Source organism: Rhinolophus sinicus, linkage group LG14 (genome assembly GCF_036562045.2).
Source record: "Rhinolophus sinicus isolate RSC01 linkage group LG14, ASM3656204v1, whole genome shotgun sequence".
NCBI lineage: Eukaryota > Metazoa > Chordata > Mammalia > Chiroptera > Rhinolophidae > Rhinolophus > Rhinolophus sinicus.
Window position 1 is genome coordinate 4,578,676 of NC_133763.1, and position 19,930 is coordinate 4,598,605.

Here is a 19,930-nt window from a genome sequence, read left to right on the forward strand (position 1 = left end):
TCGTTTTGAAAAAAGTTCTGCTTTACAGACAGGCTATTTTGGTGGTATTTGGGGGGAGCCAGGATTTGGCAGGATCCAAGATCATTTATAACGTCCACTGAGTCCTAGCAGAAGAAGTGGAGGCTGATTTTACTTCTCACACGGTTTTTATTTTATTTTATTTTAATTATTCAATTACAGTTGACATACAATGTTATATTAGTTTCAGATGTACAACATAGTGATTAGACATTTATAAAACCTACGAAGTGATCACCCCAATTAAGTCTAGTGCCCATCCGACACTGTACGTACTTATTACAATATTATTGACTGTATTCCTCAGTGTACATCCTCATGATTCTTTTGCAACCACCAATTTGTGCTTCTTAATCCTTTCCCCCTTTTTCCCCAGTCCCGCAATCCCCCTCCTGTCTGGCAACCATCAAAATGTTCTCTATATCTATGAGTTTGTCTCTTTTTTGTTTGCTCATTTTATCTTTTAGATTTCACGTATAAGTGAAACCATATGGTATTTGTCTTTCTCCGTCCAACTTACTCCACTAAGCACAATACCCTCTAGGTCCATCCATGTTGTTGCAGATGGCAAGATTTCATTCTTTCTTACGGCAGAGTAATGTTCCACTGTATGTGTGTATCACCTCTTCTTTATCCATTCACCTCATTGATGGACAGCCAGGTTGCCTCCATATCTTGGCTATTGTAAATAATTCTGCAATGAACATATAGATGCATATATCTTTTTAATTAGTGTTCTGGGTGTCTTCAGATAAAAACCCAAAAGTGGAATTGCTGGGTCTTCTTTGTCTCTTGATATAGCCTTTGTCTTAAAGTCTATTTTGTCTGGTATACGTATTGCTACTCCAGCTTTGTTTGTTTGTTGTTTCCACTTTCATGAAGTATCTTTTTTCTAATCCCTTTACTTTCAGTCTGTGTGTGTCTTTTGACCTGAAGTGAGTCTCTTGTAGGCAGCATATGTAGGGGCTTTGTTTTCTTACCCATTCAGCCAGCTTGTATCATTTGATTGGAGCATTTAATCCATTTACATTTAAAGTAATTGTTGACAGATATGTAGCTATTGCCATTTTATTATTCATATTTTTTGAACTTTTTTTCCTTCTTGAAGAAGTCCCTTTAACATTTCTTGTAACATTGGTTTGGTGATGATGAGCTCCTTTAGCTTTTTCTTGTCTGGGATCACATATTTTCTATGAGTCATTTTCCTGACTCTTACATATGCACAACTGGAAGCAAATGTTAATTTCCTGGGTCACTCTCTTTCCACCCAAATGTTAGGTATAGACATGTGACATTAAAAGGCTTTATTTTTAATTATTTGCCATTTTAAAGCGTTAGGAATCTTTCTAAAGGATTGTAAAGGATCTGATGATATTTCCAAAGACTTCTCCCTGAAGAGTAAACCTGGAATATTTTGGACTTGGTATATACTATCATTTGAAGTTATAAAAACTGAAAATTCAGTGAAAGCTCTTCAAGTGTGAAGAGATACCTGGGGGCTCCTCAGACATGTCCTGTGGGAAGGACGGCTGGGTAGGCTCTGCCTTGGGAACATTATGCCTTTTATTGTATCGATAATGCCTATATCTCCAGAATAGGGGTGCTCTGGGCTGGCTGAGTTGCCACAGATAATAATTACATATTTTCAGAGCTTCTGCTCATTAAATCTTGGGTAGTCTGGACAGTATCTAGAGAAACAAGGCTCCCCAAACACTGTCAACCCACAGCTGTGCCTGATTAGCTTTTACCATCATATTGGTCCCAAATCAGATTTTGAGATAAAAATTAAAGTTGACTGTAGGTCAATGGCTCTCAACAGGAGGGAGGGCGCAATTTTGGCCCTCAAGGGACAGCTGGCAATATTTGGAGATACTGCGAGTGTCACATCAGGGCGGGGGCGCAGAGTGCTGCCAGCACCTAGCAGGCAGAAGCAAGAGACGCTATTAAGCGTTGTGCACTGGACAGAACAGCCTCCCTCAACAAATAATTATCTGGCCCAAAATGTAAAAGGAAAAATCATGATGAGGTTATAAAACCCTGATTTAGGTAGGTTTGTTGCAGTTGGGAAATAGCGCAGGCGTCTTCAAGACCTCTCATGACCGTGTCTTTGCTCCCACAGGCCCTCATCCTATCGGCACCTCCTCAGCCATCCAGCTCCCTTTCAAATGCAGCCTCCTCAGACACACGCCTTCCCTCCTGTGTCCCTGCTGCACTGTGGTGTGTCCATTGTGACAGTCAGTGTCTATGGGGAACGTGTCTCATATACCCCTACCTATAGGAAGTCTCACGAGGGCCTCTGAGCTCGGCATTCCCCAATATTCTCTCCTTTTTTTTTTCTTTTTTGGTTGAACCAAGTTGAAATGGATTAAATTGAATAGCTTGCCAGGTTTCTATCTAGCCATGGAATGAGTCCCAGTGGACAAGGATGTTTGCGTTCAGCCTTCTGCTCTGTCGCTGCCAGTCCTCTCCCAGGAGGGTTTCCAGGAACTCAGGGGAACTCGGTCATCCCTGGCCATTTCCTTTTGGTGTACAGCCATTCCCCTGGAAGAAGTGGCCCGCAGTGTGGAATTCTTTGGAAAACAAGCATTCTAGTGAGTAGGCGGGCAATCAGGAATAAACACTGAGAAAGAGAATAAAGACCCCACGCTTTATCGTAGTAGATGAGTGTTTTAAGATGGTATGGTAGACAGAATAAGAGCCTCCGAATGACATCCCCGGCTAATTTCCAGGACCTGTGAACATGTGACATTACATGGCAAAGGGGGATGAGGTAGCAGATGGAATTGAGGTTGCTCATCAGCCGATCTTGTGGTGGGGAGATTTGCCTGGATTAACCCAGGTGGGCCTCGTGCAATTGGAAGGGTCCTTAAATGTGACAGAAGGATGCGGGAGAGGCAGCATCTGGGCCCTGTGAGAAACACTAGCCCCACCATTGCTGATTTGGACGATGGGGGAAGGGACCCTGAGTCACAAAAAAGAGGGCAGCCTCTAACAGCTGGGAAAGGAAACATGTACTTCCCTAGAACCTCCAGAAACAACATAGCCCTGCCAAAATTTTGATTCTGGCCCACTGAGGCCCATTTCAGAATTGTGACCACCCCCAAAACTATAAGACAATAAATGTGTGTTGTTTTAAGCCACTACATTTATGGTGATTTGTTACAGCAGCAACAGGGCACTAATACAGATGGAAACTTACATTTGTTGTCTGGACAAATCAGGTGACATTTTCATGCAGCAATTTCTAAAAATTGCTTCTTACTGTATAATTTTGTAAAGTTTCTTCCCGATCAGAGTCTTCTCACAAACAGTTCCTAACACCAGGGGGAGGAAAACTGGAAAAGCTTTGACTGAGATGATTCATGACCCGCATGAAGCTTATCAACACTTTAATGACTGAAGTAAGAAAAATGGGGGCAAGACAGCCTTTGTTTCCCGGGCATTGTTTCCTAAGACTCTCAGATGCCTCACATTTGGAAAAGAAGTGGGAGTTAGAAAGGTCTAGAACTAAGAAACTTTAACATGCTGTGCGTCCCCAGCAGGCAAACTACTTCATTGAATAAGACCATAAACATGGAGGTGAGGGCTGGGGGCTGTGTTGTGTGGCCAGAAGCGATATTAAGTGGTGGGTGGCTGACAACTATTTAGAGCTCAGACTTTAAGGGGTGCAAAAATGTTACTGAGTTTTAAAACATCACTGAAAGTATACATGGATGTAGAAGGTAGTATTTGCCACAATTTCTCTTACACAAAAGAACTACTCCACTGAGCAACTTGAGGGAGGGACACCCCTGCCTTTTCAGGAAAATGGGGCTCTTTGAACTCAGGGTAGTGTGGTCTGGTGGGGTACGCAAGCTTGGAGTATAGTGGGGCTGCTTGAAACAGTAAATGTGAGCTTCTTTTTCTATGTTCCTTACCCTGCGCTTCCTCAAAAGAAGCAGCGCGCAGATATTTACCAAGTGTCCTTTGGAAGGGTGTTGCACTTGTCCTGTCTCAGGTCGGCCCTGCTGTGTGTCATGTGTGTGAGAAGAAATTCCTCTGTAGTGACGTTCAAGGTCATTTTTCTAAACTATGTTGGGGTTTTGAAGTAATCTCTGACTGTTAGGAGCCTAAGAATATTAACTTATCTCGTTGGTTTTATTGTAACCAGGTTCTCGGAAGTGACAAGTTGTTTGGTTGACATGTCAGAATGGAGTTGCATTTTAAATAACCAGAACTCTGAAATGATTCTGAATCTCTTAGTGCTGCTGTGTTTACATGTTATAGTACAACATCTTATGGAAAATATAAACATACTAGCTTTCAAACAAAAAAAGAACAAAACCCGCACTGATTTTGGTGCTGTTTTACTATAAAACGTGTATATTTTATGATGAGTTTGGTGTTGAGGGGTTGGAATTAGAATATAGTATTTTAGGTTTATGATCTTGGATCCTCTCCTTGCAATGTAGTCAAAATAAAATAAGAAGAATCTGAATTTGTAAAATTGTGCTATTCAGTTGTGTGGTACTTGGATAGATTTGAGAAAGGTCATATCTATGAGATTTCATCCCCCAAAGAACCACTTTACTCCTTCAAAGGACTGAAAAGACGATAAAAACAAAGGTACACTTTCATTTTTCCACAGAGAAGATGTGCGTTTCAGTTATATAAAACAAATCAACAGGGTTTGAATCCCAGCATTCAAATGGAGTGAAGATTAACTGGCAGAAATGCGTGCCCTCCTCCTGGTTTCATGGAGAAAAATCCATTATGTCAGGTAAGTGAAGAAAGCCAGTGGGGAATACAAAAGTTCAAAGAATCTGTTTCCTTCTCACCAATGGCCTTTCCAGGGGGTGGCTTGTGGGGCGGAGGGGGAGATGGACTTTACTTCTCCCTAACCTCCTCTTCCCCAAAGCCATTTACCAAAACCAAACAAAGCGACATGTCAAACTGTGCTTGTTTGGCCAACACAGCTTCAAAACAAAACAGTTTCTCTAGTCCCTTTGGCTAACGCCATGGCTGGCCCTGCACCCTCCTTCCCAGAAATTCGGAGGTCTTCACTGCCTCTCTCTGGAGGACACAGTGAGGGGGGTTAGCAGTCAGAGCCCTAGGTTCTTGTGACACCTCATTTACACCTTGTTATAAAAAGTCATCTCTTTGACCTTGATTTTTTTTTTCCAGAAAAGTGAATTATTTATTTCTTCTTACAGCCACATATGCTGCCCAGAAGCCCGCATCTCCCTGACATGTTTTATTAAGGAGACCAGATGTTCCGGCAGTAAGTTTTAGGTATCACACCCTCTGACAAGAGTCCAGAGGAAAAACAGACCTTCAAATAAATCTGTACAAAGACTTCATATGCCTCTGTGAATTAAATTTATTTTCTGAGACATTAGCATACAGGCGCTGAGAATCTGCTCCATTCCACCTCCTGAAATGTAAAGAAGATTAATTTATTCACATGCCTCCCACCCTCCCCGCGCTCCCCGCCCCTCTCCTCCCCCAACCCAGGAGTTATTGAAAGTTATTAAAACGGGGAGTTTTACTGTTTATATCTCTTAAGTTGATTCTGGACAATAGTTTACTTTGATTCTCCTGATGTCTACACAGGCCAAGGTCATTAATTAGTCATTAGCATTTATATGCTGCTAATTACCCCCTGGGAGAGGTGCCTGGGAGCCGCCAACACCAAGTGTTACAGCAATTTGTTTGTGAGCTGGAGAGGTGGTGTGATTCCATTTCCTCTGTGTTCTCAGCATGCCCTCCTCTCACTGTGTAGATCTGAAGAGGCATTTCACTTTCAGCAGAGGGTATTCTTCCTCCCACTTGGGCATTTTCATGCAAAAACAGCCCACTTGTCAAAACTCAAAGCGACTGTGGTGACAGATGTGACATGATACACACAGCAAGGTAGAGAGCTGGCATCTGACATCTTTTAGCTGCGCGGGCACACATGTCAATATGCCGTAAAATGCAGACACTTCCCCACGGAATCTGGATAAACACTCCTTGCTGAGCCTCTGCTCTATCAATCTGGAACAGATGGGTCGCTGTTCTTCTGATGTGTTGTGACAAGCCGCAGCAAATACAAATCATAGCTCCCACAACGGCTGGTGTCTAACGCTGTTCTTTTTCTCTTTCACCCATTAAGTCACTGTTCTGTTCTTAAACAGACAGTTAAAAAAAAAAAAAAAAAAATGAAGGAGAGGGGCGGGGAGAGGAAAAGGAAGAAGACTGGATGGTCCTGCGGCAGAAGGAGAGAACCTCTGGGCCTAGGGTTTCCCTGTCTTTTTCTCGTGCTTTCAGATCTGGGTCTGCACACTGTCATCCGTGTGGAATTCTGGAAATTTTCCCAGACCCCAAACTTTGAAACCAGGTATCTGGGCAGCGTCTGGGGGTGGCGGGGCAGGGGCAGCGGGGCTGGTTTAGCCAGTGCCAGATAAAACTTGACCCTGAATCAATACAATAAACCTTTAATATCCTTCACTGGTCTTGGCTCGGGAGCCGCAGTTGGTCCCGTTCTTCCCTCCACATGCCGCCATCTGAGGCCCACAGGTTCAGGTCAACCTGATTTCATTTATACAGAAACCTGGGGGGAGCGGGGAGTGTAGGCTCACTGAGATCTGTATGGACCACCCCACAGCCCAACCCCGGGGGCAGTCCTGGGTCACGCATGCCATCCAGGAGTCCCTGGCAGCTCGCATCTAACACATCAAATCGCAGGAGAGTTCCATCCCGTCGGGCAGGAGAGGGCTGTTTCAGTGACCAGGGCACCAGAAAGGGAACCAAAGTTAGCGTGGAATGTCCCCGTGACCATCCAAAAGCAGCACGGCCTGTTCCTGACGTGGGGGCCCCCTGCCCTCATCTTACTGCCGCGGTTCCCAGTGCCGTCCAGGTTTGTGAGCGTTCAAGAGAGTGTAAAATTACCTGGTTCCTCTAGTGACGGTTACACTGCTTCCAAGCTGGCTGACACGTAGGGAATTCACCGAGTGTGAAACAGACCTCTGTGGGTTATCAGGAGTGAAGGGAAACCACAGAGTGACCGATGGCCGGGAAGGCCCGCTTCACGGGTGATGGAGAGGAAGGAACACGTTCCAGATCCACGAAGGGATGGCCTCCTGTCTGGGGACCAGGGAGTGGGAGACACAGACAGCTCAGCCCGTAATTCCGTGACCTTTATAGTCCTTGTCAATATCGAGGATGCAAAAAGTCCCCCTAGAACTGAGAAACTGCGTCCCGGCAAAAGACCCAAAAAGGAAGTGCAGGGGTCACTAGTGTGGAATTTAGAGTCAAACATTCATACTCGAGCTGGTTCTGTCGCTTGCTGTGTGACCGTGGGGAAATGACTCAAAGGTGCATTCCTCGTCTGTAAAATGAGGATAACGATTGTATTTATTTTGCAGGGTAATTGTGAAGATCAAATGAAATAGTGGATGGTGGATGCTCAGAGCAGTGTCTGACAGAAGAAATGCTGCACAAATATAAATAGTATTATTATTTAGATAATGGACCAGGGTATGGGGAAGAGATGGTGAAGGCAGAAAGAACTAGGATTTATAGATGAGCTCTGACAATTAAGTTCACGAACTCATCCTAGAAAAAGTGCTACGTACCTCATTGCTGATTATCACTACAGTCACGTTCGAAGTCCTCCCCTTGGGAAGCTATGCACCCATGCCAGCACCTAGCCCACCCTTCAAAGCAATTTTGGAACTTTTTCTGGAATGGCCATCAGAGCTGTAGTCGTATTACCCTGGATGTCCTGAATGTCATCAAAATGTCTCCCTTTCAATATTTCCTTTATCTTTTCATAAAGACAGAAGTCACTGGGGGCCAGATCAGGTGAGTAGGGAGCATGTTCCAATACAGTTATTTGTTCACTGGCTAAAAACTCCCTCATAGACAGTGCCGTGTGAGCTGGTGCATTGTCGTGATGCAAAAGCCATGAATTGGTGAAAAGTTCAGGTCGTCTAACTTTTCCACGCAGCCTTTTCAGCACTTCCAAATAGTAACCTTGGTTAACTGTTTGTCCAGTTGGTAGAAATTCATAACGAATAATCCCTCTGATATCAAAAAAGGTTAGCAACATGGTTGCAAGAAGTTTGTGAATGTGAACTTAATTGTCAGACCTCATATGACCATGGTTCGCTTTCAAGATTTTTCCCTGCTAAAGCAGATATACTGTCTTGGGGATTCAGTAAATTTAACCTAACCCAAAAAGGGCTTGAGAATTCCTTTGCATCCCTATCTGCAGGACGAAACCTGACGGGTACGACCACCTTATCCGTTCAGCTTTGCGGGGACTTCTCTCTAGCCCTATGACTTTTCCCTGCAAGCAGCTACATTTGTTACAGGGCCTGAGGGTGCCTCCTAGAAGCAGTGATGCCATAGCAGGAGCTGACAGGCACGTCGGTTCCCTCTCCCTCTCAGTGTTCCTTTCTTTTTCCCAATAAATGATGTCACTATCCAGCAAAGCAACTAGGTATAAATAGTAAGTAATATTGGTAAAGCCACATATGTAAATAAATGTAGAAGCGCCCCATTCTCAATTTCTTAACTATAATAAAATCCAGTTTCATTTAACGTTGGTCTTGTCTCCAGGCTTAAAGAGAGCGCTGCTTTCTGCTCATAATAAATCGTGACCTTTAGATATTAAAGGGCCAGCAACTTTATTTTGATAAATATCCAGGAATACTAAGCAGCCCAGAAAATAGACCTACCACAGGTTCCTTAAGTGAGAAAAGGGAAATATTTAGTAATCAGATCGTACTCTTTTATTTTAAGGTCAAAGATTCACATTTTATCCTGAGTACAAACCTCTTCAATGTCACAAAGAAATAAAAAGCCTTCCAAAAACATACATAAACTTCAGAGGTGAGTGAGTTATAAATCTGTTGCCTTTAGGTACCATTCTTGTAGGCAACTAGCCATCAGTTCACGCTTAATCAAGAGACAAGAAGTAACCTGCTGAGGACTCTCTCTTAGACTGGCTGGCAGCAGTTTTCTCTTTCCCAATGTCTCCTCAGCTCTTTGGTTTCTTCATTGTATTTAAAAAGAGTAGGAGACATTAAAAACAAACAAACAAACAAACAAAAAACCCAAGTAGTGTCTCTTGGGTTAATGGAATATGATGGAAGCAAGTCCCGTTTTATTTTCTAATGAAACACCTCCCTACCTCACTGCAGGTAGCCCTCTCCCATTATAAACACGTCCGTGAAAGTGTTTGAAAGTCAGATGTGTGGAAATGGAAAATCAGATGCCCCTGTTGCGATAGGCAGAACAACGGCCCCAAAGACGATCACGTGCCTATCCCCAGCACCTGCAAACATGTTACCTCACCTGGCGCAAGGAGTGTTGCAGCTATGATTCAATTAAGGATCGGGTGCTGGGGAGAGGATCCTGGATCTCTCAGGTAGGCCCAACGCAATCACAAGGCGCCAGTGGGAAGGAGGCAGACATCAGGAGGAGAGGAGATGCTAAGCTGCTCTGCCGGCTCTGAAGATGGAGGAAGGAAGGAGCCTCTCTCTGGAAGCTGCAAAAGTCAAGGAAACAGTCTCCCTGCCCGCCTCCAGAAGGAATGCAGCCCTGCAGAGCCGTTTTAGACTTCTGACCTTCAGAACTGTAAGCTAATATATTTGTTATGTTTACGCCGTTACATGTGTGATAATTTGTTACAGTAGCAATAGGAAATTAATACACATGGTATATGTGGGCTTTGGGTCCCAGAGGAATACGCTACATTATAAAGTTCCTTACTTCTTGTTCCCACTGTTGCTGCTGCTTTCAGGAGCTGAAAGGTTCTGAATAGGTAAGAATCTACACAGGCACCCAGGTCCCAGGATGGGAGGTATCAGGATGTGTGTATGAATGGGGCCCAGTCAGGCTGTCCCCGGCCACCCCAGGGCTTCCAAAAGTTAAGCTGAGTATTGACAAATCCACCTCCAGATCTCTCCCCTCTGTCTGCCCACTCAAGCCCACTGCCTCTCACCTGGCGGTCTTTAGACCACAGGTAATTCTGATCCCTAACCTGCTTCATGCAGATGCCAGGGGTGTGAGTGTAAAAGGAGTCTGTCTTCCCCTGTTGCCCCGGCCAAGTGTGCCCTGGCCCAGGTCCCCAGTGCACACAGCTGCCCGCTGAGCTGCACCTGGTGGATTGTCTAGAGACCCTGCCTTTGCTCCATGCCCACCTTTGAGAACTGTAAGGACACAGGACCGGGTAGGAGTGGGGGCCGAGGGAGGGGAGCAATACCTGGAAGGTTTTTAAACAAAGATGCACAGTTGTTTCCACACTCACCCCGGATTTCTGCTCAGAGAGTAATAAAAGTGATTTAAAGAACCAGTTCAGAAAGTCTAGAGAACAAAGGCTTAATTCACTTGATGTGCTTTGGAGTTGCCCCAAGGTGCCTTCCTATCCAGCAAAACTTAACAAGTGTGGCCTTCACCACTGTAAATGTAGAGATAAATCGGACAACATTTTGTAAAGATGGCGTGCCGGGGTGAATAGGCCAAATAGCCTCTACCATGAACCAGTTCAAACTGGGATCAAACCCTTTTCCCCTAAGTTGAATGGTCTAGATCGTCAGTTTCCTCATCAAACTAATATTCTCTTGGCCTAAAATCTTTGTGTTGTGGTGTTGCTGACGTTGGTACTAAATAGTTAATCCCTTTTTACTGTGTGGAGTGATTTTAGTGTATGTTTTAGACTCCTCAGATTTTAAAGAGCTCAGATTTTTGTGTCCAGTCGGGCAAGGAGAGGATTCCAAGTAATGAGACAAAATTTGGTTTTATGAAAGGCCAAATTGGAATGGAACGCGTTGCATTTCTCATCCAAAGACCTTGGTTCTTCTCTCAGCTGTGCAAATTCTTAGGTAGACACCGGCCAAAGCACTTAACCTTTTTAAGGCTCCGTCCATACTGATAAACAAATATTCACAGCACCTACCTCTTGGGGTTATTCTAAGGAATAAATGAACTACTTTGCGTGAAATGGCGTAGCAGAATGCCTAGCACACCGGATGTGCTCAATAAACATGACTAATTCCTGTTATTTTATTTTTATCATTATTTTCTTTCTTTGACTCTCTCACTGACTCATTGGGAAACCCAAGGAGGTCACTGGCTCCCAACATGTATGGAGTTCTTGTGAGGTGACAAGTGTTATAATGTTTGCAGACTATAAATGTGAGTGCCCGTAAAGAACTTACACGGAAAAGGCACTAATTTGATAAAAACTAAGCTCTACAGCTCTAAATATAGGTGTAAATATAAAATACACTTCTATCGCACTATAGCAATAAGAAATTAATATCAATCTATCATCATTTCATCAGATATGACTTAATTAATGGGAGTAGGTGTCTTCCCAGACTGGAAAGTCCTATGAAAAATTAAAAACCTATATAATATCACTGCATTGTCTATGTGAATTTGGTCTTAAAGAGTTATTCTCGGTCCCTCTGGGTACCAACTGGAGCATCAATAGAAATATAAGACATGACAGGTTTATAAGCTAGTTTGGAAGGTAATATTTAAGGACAGGAGACAACTAGACGACAGCTCAAAGTGTGTCGTTGGTGTAGTCTGTGTAGGAAGTCAGAAGCGGGGACGTCTCAATGGTGGTTGCTCACCCTTGGCACCTGGTTCTTTAAAATGGTGGCAAAACATGCAAAGCGAGAACCATGGTCAGTAACTGACTGAAGCTGAGACACTCACAGAATTATTTGCTGTGACCTTTCTAGAAAGCAAGTGACCTTGAAAAGCTTTGCTTGACCCTGCCTTCCACCCAAGCATTCTTCCCAATTCTTTTTTTTTCCCCACTGACAAACTTTTCTTCTAACAATAACTTGTGCTCATTATAGAAAATTCAGAAAAGTAAAAATCATTTGTAATTCAATGCTATAGAGATAAGCACCCATAATAGTTTGTCCTTTCCCTAGGAATTTGTAAAAAGGTTAAAATTTCACATATGTAACTGAGATGTCAACTCAGATGACCTTGAACTTGCAGATACAGAGTAGGTCAGCTCATGGCCCCTCCTGTATCTCACTGGAGTTGCAAATTCGTTCTTCAGGGCGGCTTCTGGTTCCGAGGGGTTTATCATCTCGGTCATTTCAGGCTCTGGTTCTGATTCCATTGAATTTAAGCATGAATTCACCCTCTCAAGCTGTTCTTTTTCTCTGGTCCCCACCAGTCTAAAAGTTTGAATTTCTCCTATGAAATTGCCACACAAGACATTTCTATTGTTAGCAGATTTTACTGAATGTCTGGGGAAATGGAGGGGTTTATATTGAACGTTTGAAATTTAAAACTGAACATTAATATTTCTTTCCTACAATCTCTTGATTACCCCAACAAGAAGAATTAAGTCTTGCTGACCATCTGTCTCTGCAGAATCCAGCCTTCTGTCTTTAATGTTATTTAGAATCGCTTTGTCAAGTGATCCCATGAGCGCTTGGGACTTTGAGTGAAGTTGTGCTAAACCCTTACATTAATTTGCAGATAACTGATACATATCCGATACTGAGCATCTTACATTTTTCTACTTGGTCAGTTCTCTTTCCTCACATACCTCCCTCTGCGGATCAGCCTTCCCTGGCCCTCCGTGCCTGGCTAACTCCTGTCATCCGTTACGCATCAGCCAATGTTTCACATCTTTTAGAAAACCTTTGAGGCCCTCTTCACCCTCCTCCAGACCACAGTTGATTGGTCTAGATCCGAGTCTCTCAGCCTCAGCACCACCAACCCTCTATTGGATGGTCCTTTGCTGTGGGCACCATCCCATATGCTGTAGGATGTTTAGCAACATTTCTGGCCTCCACCTACGAGATACCAATAGCCGTCCACCCCCAGCCGTCAGGACAATAGAAAACATCTCTAGACATCGTAGAATATCCCTTGAGGGGCAAAACCACCTACAGTTGAGAATCACTGAGCTAGAGATGGGCATACGACCCACGCTGGGGTTTTTGTGAGATTATAATTGAAGAAAGGGACCTGCCCTCCCTGAGTCAGACCATGGGTTGAGGGTGAGGCTCAGAGCTGATGGCTTTGTTTCTTGAGCTGTGGGGAGCTCTGCAGAAAGGGAGCCCGCAGGGGACAGGGGGACAGGGTTTCTGGGGACATTCAAGGGCCTGCTTCTGCTTGGTACTGAGTTCTTCTTGCAGCCCTGTCCTTCTCAGTTTTATTATTCCCACTTCCTTCCCTTAAGCCAGGAAACAGTAACACATTTGCCGAATCAGTGTTTGAACTGCGTTCATGGCTCATGTAGCCGTAAGAGTCCCGACTGTTCCAGCACTCCCCTTTGCTGCCTCACAGCAGGCACTGTGTCCACTTCCCTCCTTCAGCAACTAGACTAGAAGGGCCTTGAGGACAGGAACTGCTCATTCACTGTTATGTCCCCAGCACCTAACATGCTCCTTGGCACATGGTAGATAAGTAACAGGTCTTTGTGGGATAAATTTAATAAGTGGGTGGATGGGTGAGTGGGTGAGTGAATGGATGGATGGGTGAGTGGGTGAGTGAATGGATGGATGGGTGGGTAGATGGGTGGGTGGATGGGTGGATGGGTGGGTGGGTGGATGGGTGGGTGGGTGGATGGGTGAGTGGGTAGATGGTGGGTGGGTGGGTGGATGGGTGGACGGGTGGATGGGTGTGTGGATGGGTGTGTGGATGGGTGTGTGGATGGGTGGATGGGTGGATGGGTGGATGGGTGTGTGGATGGGTGTGTGGATGGGTGTGTGGATGGGTGAGTAGAGCATGGTGTTACACTCCAGCTATCCCTTATGCCCTCGCAGCTTCCCATTCTTAGGCCTCCAGAGGACTCTTTGGGCAGGAGCCATGTGTGGGCCCCCTGCAAAATTATCTTTGCTCAACACTGTTTAGGAACCGCAGTGTTCAAAAAAATCACAAGGACTAGCTACCATGTCCTGAAGGGCAATGCATGACTAGAGAAATTCCTCTGGCAGTAATGAAGTAATATGGAGCCAGCTCCCCTGAGAAGAATCTGTGATGCAAGAGGTAGCACATGACAGGAGACGGTCGTCTGGCCGCATGGCCTGAGACCTATGTGAGCCAGGAGAGACTCCTGCCATTATCAGAATCCAGTGTGGCTGTCAGATATGACCTAGTGAAGAGCTGGGTCGGCAACAGCTTGAGATGCTACTTCGTGCTTCCCCCAGAGCAGTAACACAGGAGAACAAATCATGCAACGTGAGGGTAAAAATAGTAACCACCTCATAAAGTTGCTTTAAATTAATTAATACTCTCTTTGCACTGAGGACTCTCCCTGGAAAATACCGGATTCCTAATAAATGACAGCTCTTGGTATTAATGAATGAATCAGTCCACAAATCAATTTGATTACGATGCCCAAAGAAGAAGTTTTTCTCCTTTTGGAAATATTTTTTCTTCTTCACAGGTGAAACCCTATCCACATAAAGACGAAAAAGTCTTGGGGAGAAAAATGAATTTTTTCTCTGAAACCTTCAATTTACACTTTATTTTTTCAACACTATTTTTAAAAATCCTTCCAATCATTGCAGTCTAGTGAGTTGTTCAAAAGCATTACTATAAATAAATCTTAAATAAGTTAGTAGCCAGATGTAAAGGATTTCTGAAAAATAAATAATCCCTTCATCTTATATTTATTCTATACCTACTGTGTGTCAGGCGTAGTGCAAATTCACTGTCCTCATGGAACACACAGATTAGCTGCTGGAAAGAGATTGAAAATTTAGACAAACATAATTATGATAATGCTGAGAAGAGTACAGACTGCTATATCAGGGTCTGGAGGATTCACAGAGCCTTTTTTGAGAATGGGATGTGTATGAATAGACCTAAAGAATGAGGTGACCATGTTAGAACTGGGGTGGGGGGAGGTCTGGAGAATTGTAGGGATGCTCTGGAGACAGACGAAGGGTAGCAGTATTGGGCCTGAAAACTAAACTGATGGATTCCAGGCAAAGTCTCAAGGTAAAAAGAGATGTGGCTTCTCATTGCAAAGAACTGAGAGGACACTTTCTGGAATGGAAAAGGGTGAGGGACAGACGGACGCACGATGAGCCTCTATAGCTAGGCAGAAGGGAGATCACACAGAGCCTTGTAGGTCTTAAGGATCAGGCCTTTATCCTAAAGGCAGTGGAAGCCATTGAAGAATCTGAGGAGAGATGTGACAATAGCGTGCGCTTCAGTGGGAGGGTATGAGGTTGTCACAGAATCCAGGTGAGAAATGGTGGTAGCTTGGACACGGTGTGGTGACAGTGGCGATGTAGGGAGGTAAATGCATTGAAGTATTTAGGAAACAGGATGAAAAAGACTCGGTGATTCATTACTGGGGAGAGGCACGTGGTGAGAAAGGTAAGTAGAGGATAAATCGTCAGTGACTCCTCGGTCTCTGGCTGAAGCAACTGAGTGGATGGATGGCGTGGCCTTTACTCAGGGAACACCTGAGAAGGTACAAATCTGAGAGTAGGAAGATGTGGAGTTACGTTTTAGAAAATATTGGAGCTTGCATGGCTATGCTGAAACATCCTGTGGACATATCCGGTTGACCACTCAGTAGACAGGTAGGAAGTTATGGGAAGGGTCTTTGCTGGAGAAGTGAATCTGAGAATCACTGGCATGAAGGCAGTAACGGGAGTGAGTGCGATCAACACAGGACCGTTCATAGTGACACGAGCAGAGGAATCAGGATGGAGCCCTTAGGAAGCCCTGTATGGAATGAGCAGTGGAGGAGAAAGAACCGTCAGGAACTGAGAAGAAACAGCCAACGTACACAGGTTGCCCGGGCGGTGTAACATGACAAAACCAGGGCAAGAAGAGGTGTCATGGAGGGGTGATCAGTTGTGTCAGACACTGAAGTTGTGATTTTAGTCTGGATTTAAGAGTCTATTCGATTCGGCAGCACAGAAGTCTCTGTCGGTCTTAATAAGAATATACCAGATGAACGGAGGCAACCATCTCTCAGGTGGAAAATGGAAGGCTTCTCCATCCCAGAACAGGCTATGTGCTTTATTCCTAGAGTGGGCGCTATGGCTACAAGAGACCTACTCCCATGGAAAAAAGTCATGTAAGGAAAAACGAGAGCATAAGGAAAATTTATGTAGTGGCACTACAGGCAAATTATTTCTGGTTTTTTTTGTTTGTTTGTTTGTTTGTTTTTAAATCATACTACTTGTGTAATGGTATATAAAACTTCCCGTGGATTACACTTTGGGGAAAAATACTCTAAGAGTTAAAGGAAATATGGAGGCTACATTGGGAGGTGAGGAATGCAGAAAAGGACAAAATAGGGCGTTAGGAATAGAGTTGGAACACAGAGTCAAAACACTTCTACCTGGGAGCCTGTGGTCAGGGGAAGGTGTGAAACCATTGAATGCCGATGCAAAAAAAGCTGTAGAGAGGGCAAGCTGAGAGTCACAGGGAGAGTAGAGGGTTCAATAAAGAGCAGGGTGCTTCAGACCCGGAGAGAGGATGGGGTGGGGGGCAGTGTCACTGTGGAGGCTTGGGGACAGGAACTTAACAGTGGTCCACGTGGATCACTCTGGCTTCTCTATGAGCAGGTAGTCATGGAGGGGAAGAGAGTGGAGAAGGGTTGGAATACCATTCGAAGAGCTTTTTAATAAAGGAAGCACGGTTCGAGTCTGAGGAGCTTGTAGTCTTGACTGTCCCTACCCTTTGCAGTTCAGCAGTAAATGTTTGGAGCCTTGACAAGGCTTCCAGATACTCTAGAGACCAGTTAAGAAACTTCTATCAGTCTTACGAGAAAATTACGCTTAAAACTTCTTTGTTTTGAAACCTTCTCATCAACTTGCCACACGTTTATGTTGGGCCTGTACTAAGAATGTTCTTTTCGTCAAAGTGAATTTAAGTGGATTTTGCCCCCGTCCTTTTGTAGTATTTTACCAACTTTTCTGCCATTTTCTAACCCATCTAATAGTGCATCGTTGTACATCCATTCTTTAAAATATAGATGTTTTCTACACCCTCCCACCCTGCTGAATAAACTTCACCACTAAAACAATAGCACTCCCTTCTCCCAAAACACTAATTTTCCCTTTATTTAACAACCATAACTTACAATGCCACACAGTGTTAAATTGTTCGAAGTGCTGTCATATATATCACCCTATTTATCACCGTAACAACACTATGAATTACAAATTATGATTATCACTCTATAAAGAAACTGAGATATAACTTGCTCAAAATTACGTGACTAGCAAAGAGCAAAGCGAGGATTTGAACCCCTGTCTCGTGATCCTTCAACTCTAATGCATTTCACTATCCCAGTGTTTCTTAACTGGTATATGAGCAGACATTTTTTATGTTTAGAGAGTTTGGTATTTTAATATAATTTCACATAAATTATTTACATTTAGTCAATTTAAATAAAAGCAGTAAGTAAATAATAATAGAGATGGTATGCAGATTTGGCAAAATTCATGAAGATATGTGTGCATGAGTGAAATTTTCATAACCCCTGAAAGACAGGCAAAAACCAGGGGTAATTCTCCCCTTTTAATAAAGCCATCGAGTTGCTGTGACGTTAGATAGGGTAATACAGAGGTGGGCCTTCGTTTAACAAAACCTGATATTTAAATCCACTCCCTCCCATTGAAAAAGAAATCCACGGAAGGGGAAATTATATTAAGATCTTTAAATAATAGTTACAGGTAACGTTTATGTTCCTGGTGCTTTGCTCTGGGCTCTTATAAGCATTATCTCATAACATCCTCCCACCACCTTGAAGGTAAGTGCATTTATTAATCTAAGTTTTCAGCTGAGGAAGTATAGTAAGATTTGAACCTACTATCATATTAATAAACTCAGTGCACACAGTTTCATGGGGCAGCAAGTTCCAGCTGCTGACAGCATACAGGGAACAATCTGTAAAGGCTTCATTTCCCCTTTTCTTTCTCTAGAAGAAGAGTTGGGAGACCCAGGTTCTACCCCTGGGTCTCTCTATCACCTGCTGAATCACCATCCTGAGACAAAGTTCTTCAGTTCTAGGCCGTGGTTTTTCACATCTACACAATAAAATGTTTGAATTTTGTCATCACCAGTATCCCCTTTATTTCTAATAACCTACACTTTTACTCTTCGAACTGTTACTATTAGGTTGGTGCCCAAGTAATTGCGGTGTTTGCATTTGGTTTTAACGTTTTAAAGCACAACTACTTTGGCACCAACCTAATAGCTATTTGTGTCATGTCAGGAACACCTGGACTGCGGGAGTTAGATGTACTGTTGAGGACCCAGCGCTGAAATCAAAAATCGTTCTGAGTCGTTCTGACACAGCACCAGCTCTGTAACTCCTATGCCTCGTCCCAGAAGAAAGACGCAGGGTTAGCTGACCTATCATCAGCAGTAGAGCTGGAACAGTCATGATTGCACAACCCTTTGAGCGATAACCCAGGAAACCCACAAACACTTCTGGAGTAACTCTTCTAGCAGAACATGCTGGGAACGGCCGAGCGTCTCATCCTTAATGAGTTTACAGACAATTGAGGAAACATGACCAAACCCATGAAAATCTAAATTGCGGATCAAAGTGTAGCCTTGGAAAGGCCCTTTGACCTCCTCTAGTCACAGATTCACAGACTGTGAGCTGCAAAGGGCCTTGGACATGGTTCCACTCCCTCCCCTCCCAGGCCACCCCTAACTGGTCAACCAGAAGCCCAAGCGCCGGAAGGGTGAGGTCACCAGTCTGCAGCTAGTTAACCGGAGCGGAAGGACTGGAACTCCCTTCAGGAGCCACACAAGCAGCTTGGTCGGAGTGGGGAGTTTGGCTTAAGGATAGTTGCCGATGGGGACGTGGTCGTGGGGGCTTCTCTGTGTCATTCCCAAGCACTGAGAGGACATACAAGGGCCTGATGGGAGAGAAGGGTGCCCTGGCAGTCGGGAGTATAGCCCTTAACAATTAAATCAGGGCTGTCTCCATGTACTGATGCAGACCAATCAGCATAGTGTTAAAAATAGGGGGGAAAATGGTGTACAATGGTGTGTGTGTGTGTGTGTGTGTGTGTGTGTGTGTGTGTGTGTGTGCCTGTGTGTAAATTCATAAAATTTCTCTGGACAGATCAATAAAAACCTGGTTACTGTATTTGCCTGCAGGGAGGGGGATTAGACGGCTGAAGTACAGGCTTAGGAGTTGGGTCCATTTGTCATGGTATGTTCTTTTGAACATTTTGACTTTAAGAATTTTTGCATATATGAGTATTGCTTATGTAAATTCATCATTTTTTAAAAGAAGATATTCTTATCTAGTCTGGAAAGCTTTCTTTAGGGATGAATAATTTTTTTGTGTAATAAATACCGTGTTTCCCTGAAAATAAGACCTAGCTGGACAATCAGCTCTAATGCGTCTTTCAGAGCAAAAATTAATATAAGACCCGGTCTTATTTTACTATAAGAATGGGTCTTTAATATAATATAATATAATATAATATAATATAATATAATATGATATGATACCGAGTTTTATATTAATTTTTGCTCCAAAAGACACATTAGAGCTGATTGTCCAGCTAGGTCTTATTTTCAGGGAAACAGGGTAGTACCTTTCAGTAAAGTAAGTCATGTGACTTTAGAGCAGTAAGATCAAGGTTAATTATACAGTCACTGCCTCATTCATAGACAAAAATGTTAGAGAGGGTGTGATATCCTGACATTAAAAGTTGATTTGTTTCCCTCTGCGGTTACTCTCCAAGTAATGACTGCAGTTGTTGAAAGGGTGCCAGATCCCGTCACACAACTCAGATGGGAATCTAAACGCAGCCATATCCTCCCACAGCTGGCTGAGGACTCCGTGAGTGCTATAAATAGAATCAATCCTGCTTTCAAAATGCAGTTCATGAGATAGCTGCAGAAAAGCGAACTTGACAACACGCTGGGATCCTTCCATCATGGAACTGGAAGGGGGGGAGGC

At 43.8% G+C, this 19,930-nt stretch overlaps 1 long non-coding RNA gene across 2 annotated transcripts in view; it reads left to right on the plus strand.

Annotated features, from left to right (window-relative positions):
• The window catches only part of LOC109444232 (uncharacterized), a 104,619-nt gene extending 85,290 nt beyond the window's left edge, over nt 1-19,329 (plus strand). Inside the window, exons 9-12 of one of the 2 annotated variants that reach the window (XR_012491912.1) lie at nt 4,646-4,777; nt 5,211-5,278; nt 6,307-9,621; nt 18,218-19,329. This is a non-coding gene — a long non-coding RNA (uncharacterized LOC109444232). The other variant, XR_012491911.1, reaches the window with a different exon arrangement.
• The last annotated feature ends 601 nt before the right edge of the window (nt 19,330-19,930 follow it).